Below are 17,556 nucleotides of genomic sequence, written 5' to 3'. Positions count from 1 at the left end.
TGCAGAGTCTGTAACTCCAGTTCCAGAGGATCTGACACCCTCTTCTGGTCTCTGTGGGCATTGCACACACATAGTGCACTTTCATACATGCAGGCAAAACACTCACATAAATTTTTGTTTTAAATGGGCTTCTGGAATGTTACCATATAAGAGACCCTCAGAACATAGTAGGCCTTTGATGTGTGTGTTTCCCATTCTCCCTGATTCTTGTTCCCATTTCAGTTTTTGCTCTCTTTTTAAAAAGCACCACGTTTTTGGCTTTCTGAATAAGACCCTTCTAGAAAGAATTCATGTCAGAACCACCATAACAAGGCTTGGCATTGGCCTTGGTAGCTGTGTGTGGGAGTCTTCAGGCTGTGGGAATTCACTCTGACAACCCCTGTTGACCACCTCTGGTTAGTGCAGGAAGCAGGCTGTGATGGTCTTGGATGGGTTGGAGAGCATTTTCAGAGACAGGAATAACACCTTATTCTGGAACATTCCCAAATTCCAAACACCCACGCTTCAGGAGAGTGGGTAATAGGGGTGAAGGACTGTCATGGAGGTCTGAGGGGAGTGATTGTGCCCTGGGAAGTGGAGTCAGAGAGGCATCCTGACTTTGGGAGCCCTGGACTTGGTGGAGAGGGCCTCAGTCACAAGGCGAATAGGCGAGGTATAATTTTTTTTAAATCTTAATTTAAAAAAATATTTTATTTATTATTTTTATTTTACATTTATGAGTGTGTTGCCTGCATGTATGTGAGTGCACCCATGTCATGCAATGCTGTGGAGGTCAGAAGAGGGCGTCAGATTTCCCTGGAACTGGAGTTAAGGATGGATCGTAGCCATCATGCGGGTGCTGGGAATCGAACCTGGGTCCTCTGCAAGAGCAGTCAGTGCTCTTAACCGCTGATCCATCTCTCCAGCCCTGAGGTATAATTTTTTACGGGCTAACAGGAACTCCAGTGACCAGTTCCCAGGCTTTCAAGTTCTTGGCTGCAGAAGCCTTTCTCACTCATCTCCAATACCGACTGACCCCCTCCAGGTTTTGGCCAGGCACAGCAAGCCCTAGAGCTGCTCTCTGTAAGGGCAGAGGAGAAGGCAAGAGACAACCTTCCCTTACAGACAGGAAATGCAGACCCAGCCGGAAGGTAATCTGTCCAGAGTTCTCAGGAACAGACCAAAATGTAGCCTCTCCTGGGATTTGTCCTCTAATGTCACCCATGCCCTCAGAGGAAATGTCCTTTGCAAAGGGACTGTGAGGCTTTCAGATATGAGGGAGGGTCCTGAGGGGGCCTAGCACTCTGTGATCACACCGTGTAGGCAGCTGGTGGAATGCTGACAGCCCCTCTAACAGCCTGATCTGGCGGCAGAGGTCCTGATGCCTGACAGGATGGCTCGCACAAGGTGCCAGGAGGGCTCCTGCATCTTCACCACATCCTCACAGCCTCACTTCAGACCTTAGTGCTCCTGGACTACTGCCAAGGTCTGCCCCCTGCCCCCTGCCCCCTGCTGAATCCTCCAGCCCATTTGAAAATGGGGACAGACTCCCCTTCTGCCTCTGCTTCCAACCCTTCTGCAACCTGGATTTACAGCAAAGGGAGGCTCACTTCTCTCACTCCAAGCCCACTTCCTGCCTGTCACCTCACACTTCAGCCCCACTGTTGTGTTCTAGTCCCATTAAGTCCAAGAGCTCTCCTGTCTCAAGACAAGCCCTTCCCATGGCCAAGAATGCATTTCTTCCCATCATCCCATTTCCATTCTTCTGGTTCAAGTCTCACCTCAAATGTCACTTCCTCAGAGGCAGCCCCACCCACTTCAGAGCCACACTAATCCCCACCCCAGAATTATATTTGGATCCCAGTTGGATAGTTATATTATTTTGTTTGCCTATAGCTTATGAGGTAGCTCCACCTCCAGTCAATAGGCTCCATGGAGAGATGGAATACGCACATCATCAGAGTGTTGGCTCACGGTGGGTGGAAGCTAAATATATGCTGAATGAGGATTGAAGACTAAAGAGAAGATTCAGTGTCTTGAGTCTCTGGTGGCCAACTTGGCGGAGATCATCCAAGGAGACTTCTGGGTTGACGTGGCCTGAGGCAGAAACTCTGAGTCACTAAGTTTGCTCACAAAAGAAGGGACCGTGCCAGAGCGGCCCATGGAGCCCAAGAATGCAGCCTCAGTGAGAGACGTCCCTCAGTCACTTCTGGCTGGGAACAGAATCAGTCCCCTTGGTGAACAGGAAGTCCTCATTGGTGTGTGACTGAGCCCAAGTATTCCCTAGCAGTGAGTTCCCTGCCCCTGGCGCCGGTAGGTATCTACCATTCCCAGCAACTCCCTTCATCAGTGTGGAGCATGAAGCCTCTGGGGCCTGGCCTTGGGACCTGCCACACCCTGTCATGATCATAAGGCTGACACTTACGTGCTGCCAGTGGGAATGTGCTCTGCCTGGACTTTTCTGCAAGGAAATTTGGAAGTTGAGGAGCCTTAAAAAATAGGACTGTGTGTCCTCTGACTCAGCAGCTGTGGCAAAGACTCCACCCAAAAGCTCTGGGAGGAGCATGTACCTCTGAGAGACCCCTGTTGGGTTTTCGTGTAGGTGAATTTAAGGGTTTCTTAAACTGAATTTTATTTATTTGTATGCAAACACACACTTGTGCCTACATGTTACAACCTTCATGTAGAGCTCAGAGACAGCTTGTGGGAGTGTTCTCCTTCCACCATGTGAGTCTTAGGGATTGAATTTAAGTCATCAGCCTTGGCAGCAAGCATCTTTACGTGCTGAGCCATCTCACTGGCCCACACATGGATTTTAATAGCAAAAAGAATAGAAATTGAACCGACTCAGTACCCAAGAGTAGCTTGGATAGGTAAAAATGGTCTGTTGTGTTATGGAACATTTCTCATCTGGGTGTGGTGGCTCACACCTGTAATCTAACACTGGAGGCTGAGGCAGAAGCATGGAGGGGTCAAGGCAGCTTGGACTATATAATGAGTTCAAAGCAATCCTGGAACCTGTCTCAAACAAAGAACAATAAACAGAAACAGTTTTTAAAAGAAGAAAAAATAGCTAGTGTGGTGGTATGCACCTTTAATCCTAGCCTTTGGGAGGCAGAGGCAGGCAGATCTCTGTGAGATGGAGGCTGGCCTGGTCCACATAGTGACTTCCACGTGGCCTGGGACCAGGGAGACCCTGTTAAAAACAACAAAAACCCCCAACATTTCCAAGGAAATTTAACTGCACAGAAAGTGTCTCAAGATGGAATCTGGAGGAGGTGGGATTTTCTGCTTGCATTAATTACTCTTATTTTATCTTTTTGAGATAGGGTCTCCCTATAGCCCTAGTTGGCCTCAAACTCGCTATGGAGACCAGGCTGGCCTCAGTCTCACAGAGAACTGCCTGCCTCTGCCTCCCGAATGTTGGGATTAAAACCGTGCCCCACCACACCCAGATAAATTTTTTAAAATTATGTATATATGTATCTGTGTATGTGTATGTGTATGTGTATGCAATGCCTGTAGAGGCCAGAAGAGATAGCAGAGCCCCTGGATCTGGAGTTACAGGTGGTTTCGAGCGACTTGATATGGGAACAGAACTTCCATCCTTTGGAAGACCAGCAGGGGCTTTTAACCACTGAGCAATTTCTGTAGCCCTCTTGTGTTTTAAAAAACAGACCTAAAACATCCTTTTGTTTTTTTGTCTTTTTAGACAACTTAGATATGTAGCCTAGGCTGACCTTGAACTTGAGATCTTCTCTCTGCCTCCCAAGTGCTATGATTATAGGCCGGGCTTTTAATGCACCCAAATAGGAATATTTAAATGCTGAGCGTTTATGATGTAAGAACCTCTGAGTTTAATGTGATGGAGCAGAGCCAGGTGTGGTGGTGCAAGCCAGTCATCCCACCACTGAAGAGGCTGAAGCAGGAAGGTAGCAAGAATGAGGCCAGCCTGAGCTACCTAGAGAGACCATGCCTCAAAACAACAGTCAAGTTCTAATAGCCTACACGTGATTGTCCATGGATCCTAGAAAGTCCCTTGCTTGGTCTTTTGAAATTTCCCAGGAAGGCTCAGGGTTGCATTTATCCCCTTTTTCCAATCATCCGTTTATTCCCTGTGCTGCATAGACTTAGTTTCCTCTCTTTGTATCCACCAATGGTGATATCTAATAGTTAACACGCATACCAGTCAACATCCCAATTGTCTTCCTTCAGAAGGTAGTTTTCACAATGCAGTTTTGTTGTCGTTCTTGTTTTGGACTATGTTTTGTTTGGGGTTTTTGAGACAGGGTTTTCCCGTAGCCTCAGTTGATCTGGAACTCCCTATGTAGACCAGGCTGGCCTGGATCTCAGAGATCCATGCCTGACTGTTGTTTTGTTTTTTGAGACAGGGTTTTACTATGTAGCTTTGGCTAACCTGGAACTCTCTATGTAGACCAGGCTGGCCTCCAACTCAGAGATCTGCCTGCTCTGACAATGCAATTTTAAATACGTAATTAATTAATGAATTTTTATCTTATGTTCATGAGTGCTTTGCCTGCATGGTAAGTGCACCCATGATGTGCAATGCCTATGGAGGCCAGAAGACAGCATCAGATCCCCTGAAACCAGAACTATGATAGTTGCTAGCTGCCACATGGGTGCTGAGAACCCAAACTGGGTCTTCCGCAAGAGCAGTCAGTGCTCTTAACCACTGAGCCATCTCTCAAGCCCCACAATGCAGTTTTTAAAAACAATTTATTTTTATTTTTGTGTATGTGGTGTCTGTGTGAATTTATGCTCTCTCTCTCTCTCTCTCTCTCTCTCTCTCTCTCTCTGTGTGTGCACGTGTGCATGTCCTCTCTCTCTCTCTCTCTCTCTCTCTCTCTTTCTCTCTCTGTGTGTGTGTGCACGTGTGCATGGGCGTGTCCACAGAGGCCAGAAGAGAGTGTTGGATCCCCTGGAGCTGTAGTTACAGGCAGGTGTGAGCTGAGAACTTGGGTCCTCTGGAAGAACAGGAAGAGTTCTCAACTGCTGAACCATCTCCCCAGCCCCTCAGAACATAATTTTTTAAAGAAAAATATGCATAAAAGACAGCAGGCTGTATAGTAGGACTCCTCTTTCTGTGACCACGAGAAGAGCATTTTGTCCACAGGTTGCTGGAAGAGGCTTACAGGGAGGGCTCGAAACAGTTTCTGCCACCGTTTCCCAACTTCTACCAGAAGCACGTACTGCATTTATCATTAAAATAAAATATGAACTGGAGAGATGGCATAGTGGTTAGGAGCACCGGCTGCTCTTGCAGAAGACCCAGGTTTGAATCCCAGCCCCCACATGGCAACAATCATCCCTAACTCCAGTTCCAGGGGATCTGATACTTTCTTTCTTCTGACTTCCATGGGCATTGCACAACACAGATGCATCTAGATACATGCAAGCAATACACTTATATACATAAAATAAAAATAATAAATATTAGTAAATGCAATAAAATAGGCCGGTCATGGTGGCATATGCCTTTAATCCCAGCTCTTGGGAGGCACAGGCAGGCAGATCTCTGTGAGTTCAAGGCCAGCCTGGTCTACATAGTGAGTTCCAGGTCAGCTGGGGCTACAGGGAAACCCTGTCTTTAAAAAGACCAAAATAATAATAATAATAAATAAAACACTAAATAATTTTCAGTCTTAAGTCAAAAACATCCTGTTCCTTCATGAGGGGGAACTGTGCACTGTTACAGAATTGATCTTATCAAAACTGTTCTCAGAGGGCTGGAGAGATGGTTCAGCGGCTAAGTGCACTGGCTGCTCTTGTAGAGGATCCGGGTTCAAATCCTAGCACCCACATGGCAGCTAACAACTTTCTGTAACTCCAGTTCGAGGGGATCCAATGCACCCTCTGACCTCCGTGGGCATTGCGTGTGTGTGTGTGTGTGTGTGTGTGTGAGAGAGAGAGAGAGAGAGAGAGCGTGAGAGAGAGCTAGAGCGAGAGAGCGAGAAAGCGAGAGAGCGAGAGAGCGAGAGAGCGAGAGAGAGAGCGAGAGAGAGCGAGAGAGAGAGAGAGAGAGAGAGAGATCAATCATATGGTGAAATAAGAATCCATAGAGAGAGAGAGAGAGAGAGAGAGAGAGAGAGAGAGAGAGAGAGCGTGAGAAAGAGCTAGAGCGAGAGAGCGAGAGAGCGAGAGAGAGCGAGAGAGAGAGAGAGAGAGATATCGAATATATGGTGAAACAAGAATCCGGAGAATGAACTAGGGGCTCAAACACACACCTTCAGAATAACTTTCTCTTATAGGCTAACCAAGATCCCCTGAGAACTCTCTCAATCCTTTCTGAGGGAGGCACTCGCAGTGACCTATTTCCCTCTGAGACCCATCTCTTAAAGGTTGCACGATGTGACCCCACCCTGAAGGTCAGCTCCCAACACAGGAACCAGCTGGGGATGGACCACAGCCAGCCATCACAAAGGTCTAGCCGGGGGAGCAGAACCCCCAGCAGTGGGCAGGGTCTCCACAGGTGCTAGTAGATAGCATACAGGGTTACAATATAGAGACAGGAGAAAGAAGAAGAGGGGATGCAGCCGCTGTTTTCCTCAACACCTGGAAAAGTGGATGTGCCCACCAACCTTCCTGGAGGTTCCTTAGAACTGAATCCTCAAACTCACTCGTGCAATTTGAACAAAGCAAGGCTGTTTCCTGTCACTGTGAGTCCAAGTTAGCATCAGCTGAGGACACAGAGTTGCCTTTTCTGAGCCAGCATGAAATGTGCATAATCTACCTACATAGCTGTTCCCGAAGGATTCTGGGCCTAGCAGCCTTGAGTCCTGGACCTGTCCTCCTTTCCTCGTAACTGCTGCAAGACTTCCCATAGACAGCCTGGGGGAGCCCTGCCTGCGCCATGAATTAGCCAGAAGAAGACAAATACCTGGAAAAATATTTAAAAACAGGAAGCATTTCTTTGGGTTCACTGTTTCTGAGGTGTCAGCCCATGGCTGGCCAAGCCTCAGAATATTATAGTGATGTGGTGGAAGCTTCTGACCTGCAGCAGCCAGGAAGTGGGAAGACACACATAGCATGCTCTGGACAAGCTGGAGGAGCTTCCAAGGACATGCCCCACCAGGCCCCACTTCCTAAACTTTCCAGAACCTTCCAACACTATCAGCGAATTATGACTCCTCAATGGGTAAATCCATTGATTAAGTCAGAGCCCTCGTGATCCAGTCACTCCCTGGAGCCCTGCCTCTGAGTGCAGTGCTGCTTGCGCTGGGGATATGCATGAACCTTTGGTGGGGAGGCGGGGCATTTTATATCAACCCAAATAGGCTTTGGTCACTAATTTGAGTTCACAAGTTTTTCTCTAATTTTCTCTCAGTCACAGAACTTGAAAAGTTCTTTTGGAGGCAGGGGATATGGCTGAGTTGGTAGAGTGCTTGCTGAACATGCACCAAACCCTGGGTTTGATTCCCAGTACCACATGAAACCAAGCGTAGTTGTACATGGCTGTAATCCCAGAACCGGGGACGTGGAGGCAAAAAGACTAGAAATTCAAGGTCATCCTCAACTATATAGTGATGAGACTAGGAAGGAAGGGAGGAAGGAAGGAAGGAAGGGAGGAAGGAAGGAAGGAAGGAAGGAAGGAAGGAAGGAAGGAAGGAAGGGAAAGAGTTGGTTTCATTGTCACTATGAGCACTTATCTTGCTTATCTGCTTTTCTTCTCAACACTTGTCTCAGAAGAGCCAGTTCTCTCAATACCAGGCACTCCCTCTTATCCATTGTCCCCTCAAACCTCGCTACAACCTGAGGGCAATGTATTATGAACCCCACTTCACCCTTGAGGAAACTGAGGCCTGGTAGCAAGAGGCAGGGCTGGGACATGAAGCCAGGCTTCCCAGCTACGGTCCTGGGGACCCCACCCCAACACAGCTGCCTCTTCCCACAATGCTTGGAAAAGTCAATGTCCCTCCAACCTTCCTCAAGACTCCTCAGAGCTGAATTGCCAAACCTGCTCATCTGAAGGACGTGTGGGCCTTGGCTTCTAGGAAGAGGCCCGTTCTTTCTAGAATGAGGACCAACCCATTAAGCCGTCCTCTATGCCATGCAAGGCAGCCCCACGTCACCCATAACTCATTCTCCAGGCCTTTCCTCTGGGCAACTCGATTTAAGAGATGCAGTGTCCCACGCAGAGTGACTGTTTAGCCTTCTGGACCCCATCACGGCAGCAAAGCAAAACCAGAAATGTCATGTGGAGCTGAAAACCTAAAATAGATTACAACCAAGACCTAAATACAGGACCCAGAGAGGGGAGGAGGCAAGGCCGCAGACTCAAAGTGCAATTGTGAAGTTTCCAGGCCTGCAAATGAATCGCACAGTGTTAACTCCCACCACAAGCCCCATGCCAGGCCCCGTGCTACGGGATCTGCTTCCTAAGCAGTTGTTTTTCCTTTTCAACTTTTGATCAGAGGCTCCTGCTGGACGTCCACTCAGGACCATTGCCAAATGCCATGGTGACTAACTGGGGCAGGAACCTCTGCCCTTGATCACTCTGACACAATGTGGTAGAAAAGAGACTTTTACTCCTGAAACATAGAGCCTGTATTGGTCAGGTTTTCTCTAGAACAGCCGAACTAATATATGCATATATATCAGATATATTAAAAGAATTTATTCAATCAGCTTATATTGATAGAGTAACAATAGTTGTCTCACACCTGAGACGCTGGGTCCTTGAGGTTGAGTGGGGGGCCTGAGGAGTCAGAGGAGCCTCACAGTGGCTGTCTCACACTGGAGAAGCCGAGAATCTGGTGGTTAGTTGCTCAGCTGTCCCAATCTGCCACCAAAAATCTAGAGGGGTTCCTGAAGGTCCTTAGCCACTGATAAACACCTAGAAAGACTGGCTCAGCAAAGGAATCAGCAACAGGACAAAACAAGGCAGTGGTGAGAGGGAAGGCCAAACGAACAAAAGGCCAGTGTCTGCCTTCTGCCACACCCTTTTTATAAGGCCACCACCAGAAGGTGCTGTCCACATGTATGGTGGGTCTTCCTATATCCATTAAGGCAATTAGGAAAATTCCTCAACTGAGTCTCTCTACTTATGTGATTCTAATTTGTGATAAGCTGCCATTAAAATCAATCATTATAGAAATTTTCTCTCTTGTTTGTTTGTTGAGACAGGGTTTTACTATATAACCCTGGCTGGCCTGGAACTCACTATATAGACCAGGTTAGCCTGAAGCTCCTTCAGACCCACCTGCCTCAGTCTCCTGAGTACTGTAATTAAAGGTGTGCAACACTACTCCTGACCTGGAACACAGTATCTCTTGGTACTGGGAACAGTTGCCAAAACAACAGAAGGAGAAGACACGGGGTCAGGAACAGGTGTGGCGTCCATCCAGAGCCCACCGGGCCATAGGCACTTCAAGAAAATGGTGTGATTCATTTGTTATTTTATGAGAAAGAAACCTGGGCTGACTTAGAAAATGGCCAAGCTGATCCTATAAGGAAGGCTGGAATATGGTGCATACCTATAATACCAGCATTTGGGAAGCAGAGGCAGGGGGTCAGGAGTTCAAGGCTAACCGGGCCACAAGAGACCCTGTCTCCAAAAACAAAACTGAACAAAAGCCGTGTGTTTTACTATCCTCCTCCCACATGAAAAATCTTTTTCTGGGCTAGAGAGATGGCTCAGTGGTCTAGAGCACTAGCTGTCTTACAGAGGACCCGGATTTGATTTCCAGCACCCACATGGTGGCTGACAACCATCATGTAACTCCAGTTCCAGGGGTTCTAATGCCCTCTTCTGACCTCCTCTGGCACTGCACGACACGGGTGCACTTACCTACATGCAGGTTAATACACTCAAACACATAAAAAAGATAAAAATAACAAATAAAATATTAAAAACTCTTTTTCCTCCCTCTCATGGGCTTCCCTGGTTTCCTGGGCTCTATATACAGAATGGCACATATATAAACTCATCATTGTATATAATTAATATATGCTAATAAAACATTTAAATCCATATTTAATAACATATCAGAACCAGAAGACAATAAAATAAAAGCCCAAAAGGTAAACTACTCTTTGGAAAAAATAGATAAAATGAATTTAAATAACATATTTCACTTAACCCAGTACATCCAAAATATTGCCATTGCAACGAATCAACATGACAGTTACTGAGAGATAAATTACATTTTTGCTGGCCCTAAGCTACTGAATCTTGTGTGTGCTTCACACTTACTGTGCATCTCCATGTGTGGTCAGCATCCACCAAGCTCCCTCAGCCCCTTGGCTCTGGGAACCCACCAGTCAAAGCCTCAGCCCAGCGGTAGCCTCCCCCGACAGCATGCAGAACTGAAGGCATCTAGCGGCAGAGACCACCCTCTGCCCGGGACACTAATGCATACATCTGTCCAAACCGAGCCGCACTACCCTGTGCCTCTTAACCTGTTCCAGAAGAGCCCAAGAACACTTTGGAATAGTTGGAAGATTTGTGGTCTCCTTCCTAGAAATATTAATATGCAAATGTACACACAGTTCCGCTTACAATTCCAGAAATTCCCCCCAGCTCTTGGAAGCCCAGCCAAGACCCTTTCATTCCACAGATTCCACATGAAGAACCCTGACTCTGGAGCAGTTGATAAAGACATGCGGGCAGTGTGCATTTATTGTTGTTGTTGTTTTATCGCTAACAAATAAAACCTGTTTCAGCAGCTCTGTGTGAAAAATTGGCTGAGTGAATGGCAGCTGCTGCCCAAGGAAGCAGCCGTGTTCCTGGGTATTCTGCCTTCCCACCATCTACCCCTGTAGCCTCTAGGGCCCCCGGATCAGTCAGAGAAAAAGATCCTGTAAGACACACAGACACACATACACACACAGAGACATGTGCCCAGACAGAGAGATGATGAGGAATTGGCTCATCTGGTTAAACAAGCTGAGAAATTCCACAGTCGGCCAGCGGAGACCCAAAAACAATGCAGTTTGGCGGGAGCCTGAGGACTTGAGAAATCATGGAGGCAAAGGTGAAATCCTCTTCCAAGGCTGGGTACAAGTGAGACATGATGGTCCAGGTCAACAAGTTAGGCAGAAAGCAAGGGTGATCTCCTCTGTCCCCTCCTCCCTTCTATTGAGCATTTCAATGGCTGGAATGATGTCTGGCCATGTTTAAGAGGGTGACCTGCTTCACTGAGCTCAGAGACTCCAACACTAACCTCATCAAGAATCATCCCCAGGGCCATACCCAGAGCCAAAACTCAATCTAAGCACACAGCAAGGAGGTACCACAGAACCTTAGGCTGAGCGTCAGGCTCCCACCCTCAGACTCATAGCCCACTGGCCAGGTCACCTGAGGGTAGCTTTCCTGTGCCCATTCGTTTTTACTTCATTTTTCAGAAGATCAGCTGGATTTGTAGCACCAACCTCTGGGAAGTCTCAGATGAGCACAAGGTCACTCCCAGGCAAAAGTCTCGGAACCCAAGAAGGCCTCAGGCGGCCTTCTGTGCTTCATTGTCTCCAAATGGCAGGAGTGGAAGGACCCAGGCCATTGCTTTTTGCTTCCTGTCTCTATAGAGAAAGGGAAAGGAGCCACTGGGTCACATGCCAGGTCATGGCATCACCCTTCCATGTAGCCTCCTAAATCAAGTTTCTAATGGAGCACAAGGTGTGGTTTTCTAGTACCTACCCCCTACCCCCCATGAGACCATCACCAGGCTCCATGTCTCTCCGGGCCAGAGCTGGGCCACCACAGTGAGGCCACCCGTGCTCTGCTGAAGTCCAGCTGTGATTGCCTTTATCATACCTTTGTTGGCACTGATTGGCTGTAAAGCCTGCCACTCATAAATTCAAGGCTTCTGTCTTGAACAGGCCCCTTCCATGACCTGTAATTTTGTAATCTTTTTTTATAAGTGGATCCCTCAAATCTCTAAACAACTGGAGCCCACAAAATATCCCTGCAAGTGCTACTCAGACCCTTTGAGTCTCCAAGACAGTACAGATCCCTACATGCAGCCCTGGCTGTCCTTGCCCTGCTCCCTAGCACACATTGCAGCAATGGGCAGGTGCTCCCAATCCCTGAGCATTCTTGCCTGGCCCTTCTCTCTCCCCTAGGCCCTTCTCTCTTGCCACCTCGACAAGGCCACCTTAGGGCCATGGGCCTCCACTTTCCCTTCTTGTTGCTCTTTCATGACCACCCACTGGGTTAATATTTACAACACTGAGGTCAATGTCTGGAGTGGACAAGCTAGTTAGTAAAGAAAATACAATTATAATAAACGCAGAAGAAGCTTCAGGTCTCGATGTTAAAGTAGCAATAAAGAGAAAACTCTTTCTGGTCAAGGAAATAAACTCTGGTCTGAGTGAGTGAAGGAGAAATATTAGACCTTGAATGAGAAAGCAGCCGGAGACCAGCATCACTGAGCTTACCGCCCTCCAGCCATCTCTCCCAGTATGGCCCAACCCCCCTCCAGCTACCGTCCCCGACGTGACACAATCCAACCACCACCCTGAAGGAAAAAACAGAAAAACCCTGAGTCTGTACAAGAGAGTGTCCTCCTCCAGACCCCAATCCCCAAGGAGATACCTGACCATGGGACCACCTCTAGAATGGTGGGCTCACCCTAAGCCATGCTAAAGAGAGAAGCCAACGATTAGTTCTTTAATGAGATCATGTGCTTTTCCTGTCCGGAATCCTTGCCGCTAATGCAGTGGTTTCTCAGGCAGCAGCTGTGTAGTTTTGTAAGTCTGCCCAAAGCTCAATATCGCCCTTTCCTTTCTGAGCACACCTTCTCTAACATTTGCGGCTTCCTTACAGGCAGCACCCCACCCGCCCCCACCCCCCCATGCGGCTGCTAGTCTACCGTGTGTCTCACCTCCCCGCCAGCTCTAAAGGAATGGCTATTCGCTTCTTTCCTGGTTCTCCTCCTCTGGGAAGCTGCTCAGATTGCAGTTTGCCTGCCGGGAGTCTTTTCCTTTTAAACTCTAGGATTATCCTCAGGCCTCCATTTGAGCCGGCTCTTAAATTCTTTTATTAATGAGACTAATTACCCTAAGAGAGGACCACAGTTTCCCCTGTATCATTAGCTACCTGAGCCTTTGCTATGCGAAGGAGGGCTCCACGGGTCCCATTTTGCCCCGGGGAAGGGCTGGTTTTAGCCTTGTGACAGTGTCCCCAGCAGTAACACTCTTTCACTGTCTTGCTAGTGCTCTGACTAGATTCTAAATTTTGTGGGCCACCACAGCCAGCTGCACTCTCTTAAAACTCTTCTTGAACACCAGGTCTGCTGGGAGCCCACCTCTTATTCCTAGCAGGTCTGATCCACATGATGTATTTTAATTTTACCTTCTACCTCTTACTTCCTAGTGTTGGGATTGCAGAGATGTGCAACCAGGTCAGCTTCTTATTTTAACAGATAGTGCAGAGGGGCTGGAGAGATGGCTCAACCGTTAAGAGCACTGACTGCTCTTGCAGAGGACCCAGGTTCAATTCCCAGCATCCACATGGTGGCTAGGAGCCATCCTTAACTCCAGTTCCAGGGGAATCTGAAGCCCTCTTCTGACCTCCTCAGCATTGCACAACATGGGTACACTCACATACATGCAGACAATACACTCACCACATAAAATAAAAATGATTAATAAAATTTAAAAAAAAAGAGATAGTGTGGAATACACAGGCTTTCATGTGATACACGGTGTACGGGAACCTCTCAGACATACACTGGATAAAAAATGGGCAGGAAACAATGATTGTGGGGCTGGAGAGAAGCCTCAGTAGTTAGTCTAGAGGACCCAGTTCGGCTCCCAGTATCCATATCAGTCCACCCAAAGCAGCTCCAGGAGTTACTCTTCTGGACCCCGAGGTTCCCACCCACAGGTGGCAGACTCACATAGACACATACACATGATTTTGTTTAAGAAAAAGAGTGACTGTTGGCGGGTATGGCAACACGTGACTTTAATCGCAGTACTTGGGAGGCAGAGGGAGGAGGAGCTCTGTGAGATCAAGGTTAGCCTGATCTACATAGCAAGTTCTGGGCCAGCTGAAGATATTGAGGATGGAGAGATGGCTCAGCAGTTAAAAGCACTGGCTGCTTTTGCAGAGGACCCAGGTTTGGTTCCCAACATGGTGGCTAACAGCTGTCTGTAACTCCAGTTCCAGGGAATTTGATGTCTCTTCTGGCCTCCATGAGCATTGCACACATGAGTGCACTTACATCCATGCAAGCAAGGCACTCATAAAATAAAAATGAATTAAAAAATGTAAAAATAAGTAATCGCATAAAATCCTATACCTGTAAGGTTTGAAAATGGAAGACTTGATGATGAAGGTGAGGAGAGGTCACCTTTGGGGAGGGAGATGTCTCACCTCTCCACTCAGATGATCACATGGCTGGGCATCCATTGACCTTTGAACTGTGGTGAATCTAGACAGTACAATATTACTTAGTGCTAAAGAAAAATAGGCTACAGAGCCTTGAAAAGACATTGGGGAAACTGACATGTTATGAATGGGAGAAAGGAGTCTGAAATACTGCGCTGTATGAATGATTCAACCCTGTGGCATTCTAGAGTCAAAATGGCTGAGAAAGAAAGGGATGAATGAATCATGCAGGCCATAGAGGTTGCACATCTGGAATCCCAGCATTTGGGAGGTGGAGGCAGGAAGATCACGAGTTCAAGGTCATCCTAGTACAAAGTCACTCTGGGCTCTCTGAGACCCTATCTCAAAAACAAAAAGAAAAGTGGGGTTGTGAGGTGCTGAGGTGGGAGGGGAGGAATTAATTGATTAAGTGTGGGGATTTGGAAGTGGTGGAATTGACCTTTGAACTGTACACACTCTACATGAGACTAACATCAGATATAGCCCAATTCTACATTGGTCCAACCCCGGGGAATACACAACCCAACCTTGAAGCCTATGTGGAGGACTGTGGACTTGGGTGATGATATGTCAATGTGGGTTCATCCCTTGTAACAAATGGACCCCTCTGGAGAGGTGCTGATAACAAGGGAGGCTGTCGCGGAGAGGTTGTGAGGGTAGTAATGTATACGGGAACTCTATGTGTCTTTCTGTATTTTACTATGAACCCAAAATTACTCTAAAAGAATAAAGTCTAGGCATGGGGGAGATGGCTCAGTTGTTAAGGTGCTTAAGGACTTGAATTTGGACCACCAGCACCCATGTTAAAAACTGGGAATGGTGGCACTCTCCTGTAATCCCAGGGCCAGGGAAGCAGAGACAGAAGATCCCTGGAGCTTGTTGGTAGCCAGTCTAGCCAAATCCGTGAGCTCTAGGTTCGGTAAAAGACCCTGTCTCCAGAATTTAGTTAGAAAGTGACTGAGGAAGGCACCTGATGTTAACCTCTGGCCTCCACATGGATGCGTACACATGTGTTCATACATATGAACAAGTGCACACACATGCAAGTAAACAAATAAAGCGGGATATAGATGAGTGGCAGAATACTTGACTGACATGTATGAGGCCCTAGGTTTAATCCTAGCACCTCAAAAATAATAAAGTTTTTTTTTGTTATTGAGGCTATATGCTTTGTGTACTGTACAGTGTAAAAAATATTCTAAAACCATGTTCTCCCCCATCATGATGCTAACCAGCATTTATTTCCTAAAGGCTGACAGGAAGCTGGGTCCTGGTTTAGGTCTGAGCCATTGGTATTTCTAGAATGCTTGATCTCTACCCCACCCTCAGTGCCCAGCACATATGGCCTGTGACTTTTCTTGGGGAGATGTGAAGAAATATCTGTTCACCTCAGATAAGGCACCATGATAGACCAAAGAAACAGTTCCACCCAAGTTTAGTTTAGTGAACCAAGGAGTTTGTTGGGGTGACTTACAGGAGTGTAGGTGAGGGGTTACTCACAGGATTATGGGTGACTCAAAAGCAGCTCATCACTGAGAAGCCAGCCCCAACACAGGAGGGTGAGGATTCATCAGAGTCGTATCCCTGGGGATCCCTGCATGACTCCCAGGCAGCCCCACTGAATAGTCAATTCTTTCCAACAACTGTTTCCTACTTTTCAAGCCCCGGGGAGGAGCCTGGTGAATCTTGTAACTTTCATGAGCTTCTTGACTGTATGTCCTCACTGGCTTCGCAGTCTTCCAAGCATTCCTCCTCATCCAGGAGGGAAGGTTTCATCTGAGAGGAAATAACATAGGGCAACACAATAAAGAGTTTTCAAATGAAGACATAAAGTCCCCATGGTCGGGGAACTGGTACTTCCCTCCCTTATAGAAGAGGCAACCCAGCCTCAGAGGGGTAATTAACTAGCCCAAGGCAGCACGGCCCGGGAGGTGGCAGACACAGGCCTGGGTGGGTTGCAGTCTTTCTGAGCTGTCCTCTAATGCTCACTGTTGTTGAAATCCACTGGTAAAAACCTTCCAAAGGCAGGCTCACATTCTTGTATTTTCCTTGAGTTAACCACTATTGTCTCTGGGATGTGGTCACAAAGCGCCCCAATTAAAGCTATGATAAATGATATGCCGAGCCCAAGTCCAACCTGCCAGCCCATCAAGTTTTGACACCTTGATTCCCAGTCACCTGATAACCACTGAAAGGTATACTATTCTGAAGCCTTTAATTTTACCTTTCTCGGGAGAGAACATTGATGGGAGAAAGGTAGTGTGCCCCTGAAGACATGTACCAATTACCTTTTGACTCCTCTGAATACGTGTTTCATTTGCATTGAATGCCCGCCTGAGTGACACGTCCTGTCCATGGGATGAGCTCAGTTGACTGCCACCGTCGGTGAATAATTGCTGAGCCCCACACTGCTTTCCCACTGTGGGGAGGGAACCTTGATCAAGGTCAGTGTTGAGCTGTCAATCTGGAAGTTTCCAATGCTACCATCTGAGCTGCATCAGGAACAAAAGGTCTGTGTGTGCATGCATGTGTCCGTGTGTGCATATGTACGTGTGTTTATGTCTGTGTGTCTATATGTGTGCACAAGTGTGTGTATGCATGAGTGACTGTTCCCTTGGTATGAATGTTGTGTGATGATGTCTGGGAGAAAAAAAGTGGCCTAGTGTGACACCTGGAAGGAGCCACACTGGAAGGGCTGGGGCCATGGAGGGGGAGATGGTGATGGCAACTCTTGGTAGCTTGTATGGAGCAGTTTGCTTGGAACTGCTTCGTTAGCAGGAGAGAAATCTACTGAGAGTTTAGAAAGATTGTATTGTGGCAAGATAAATAAAAGAGTCTATCTCTCAGTGTCTGCAAACATGTCCCCATTAAACACATTCACACTGATGTACAAACAGCATCACTATCTAGTTTGAAAACATTCCATCATCCCCCAGAAGGTGCCTGTGCCCCCTCAGCAGCTATTGCCCAGAGCTGCCTCCTCCAGCCTTGGCAACAAGCAAGCTCCCGTCTCTCTGGATCTGCCTGTTCTGGGCACATTGTGGAGAAGGAATCATACAGCCTGGGGTGATAGGGTACACCTGTAATCCCAGCACTTCAGGGATTGAGACAGAGTTGAAAATTTGAGGAGAGCCTGAGTTACATAAACAGATGGGGGGGGAGGGAGAGAGAAGAGAGAGGAGAGAGAGAGAAAGGAGGAGGAGGAAGAGGAGGAAGAGGAGGAGGGG

The sequence above is a fragment of the Nannospalax galili genome, unplaced genomic scaffold, assembly GCF_000622305.1.
Source record: "Nannospalax galili isolate Female #2095 unplaced genomic scaffold, S.galili_v1.0 scaffold978, whole genome shotgun sequence".
In the NCBI taxonomy this organism is placed as follows: Eukaryota; Metazoa; Chordata; class Mammalia; order Rodentia; family Spalacidae; genus Nannospalax; species Nannospalax galili.
This window is presented reverse-complemented; position numbering follows the sequence as displayed.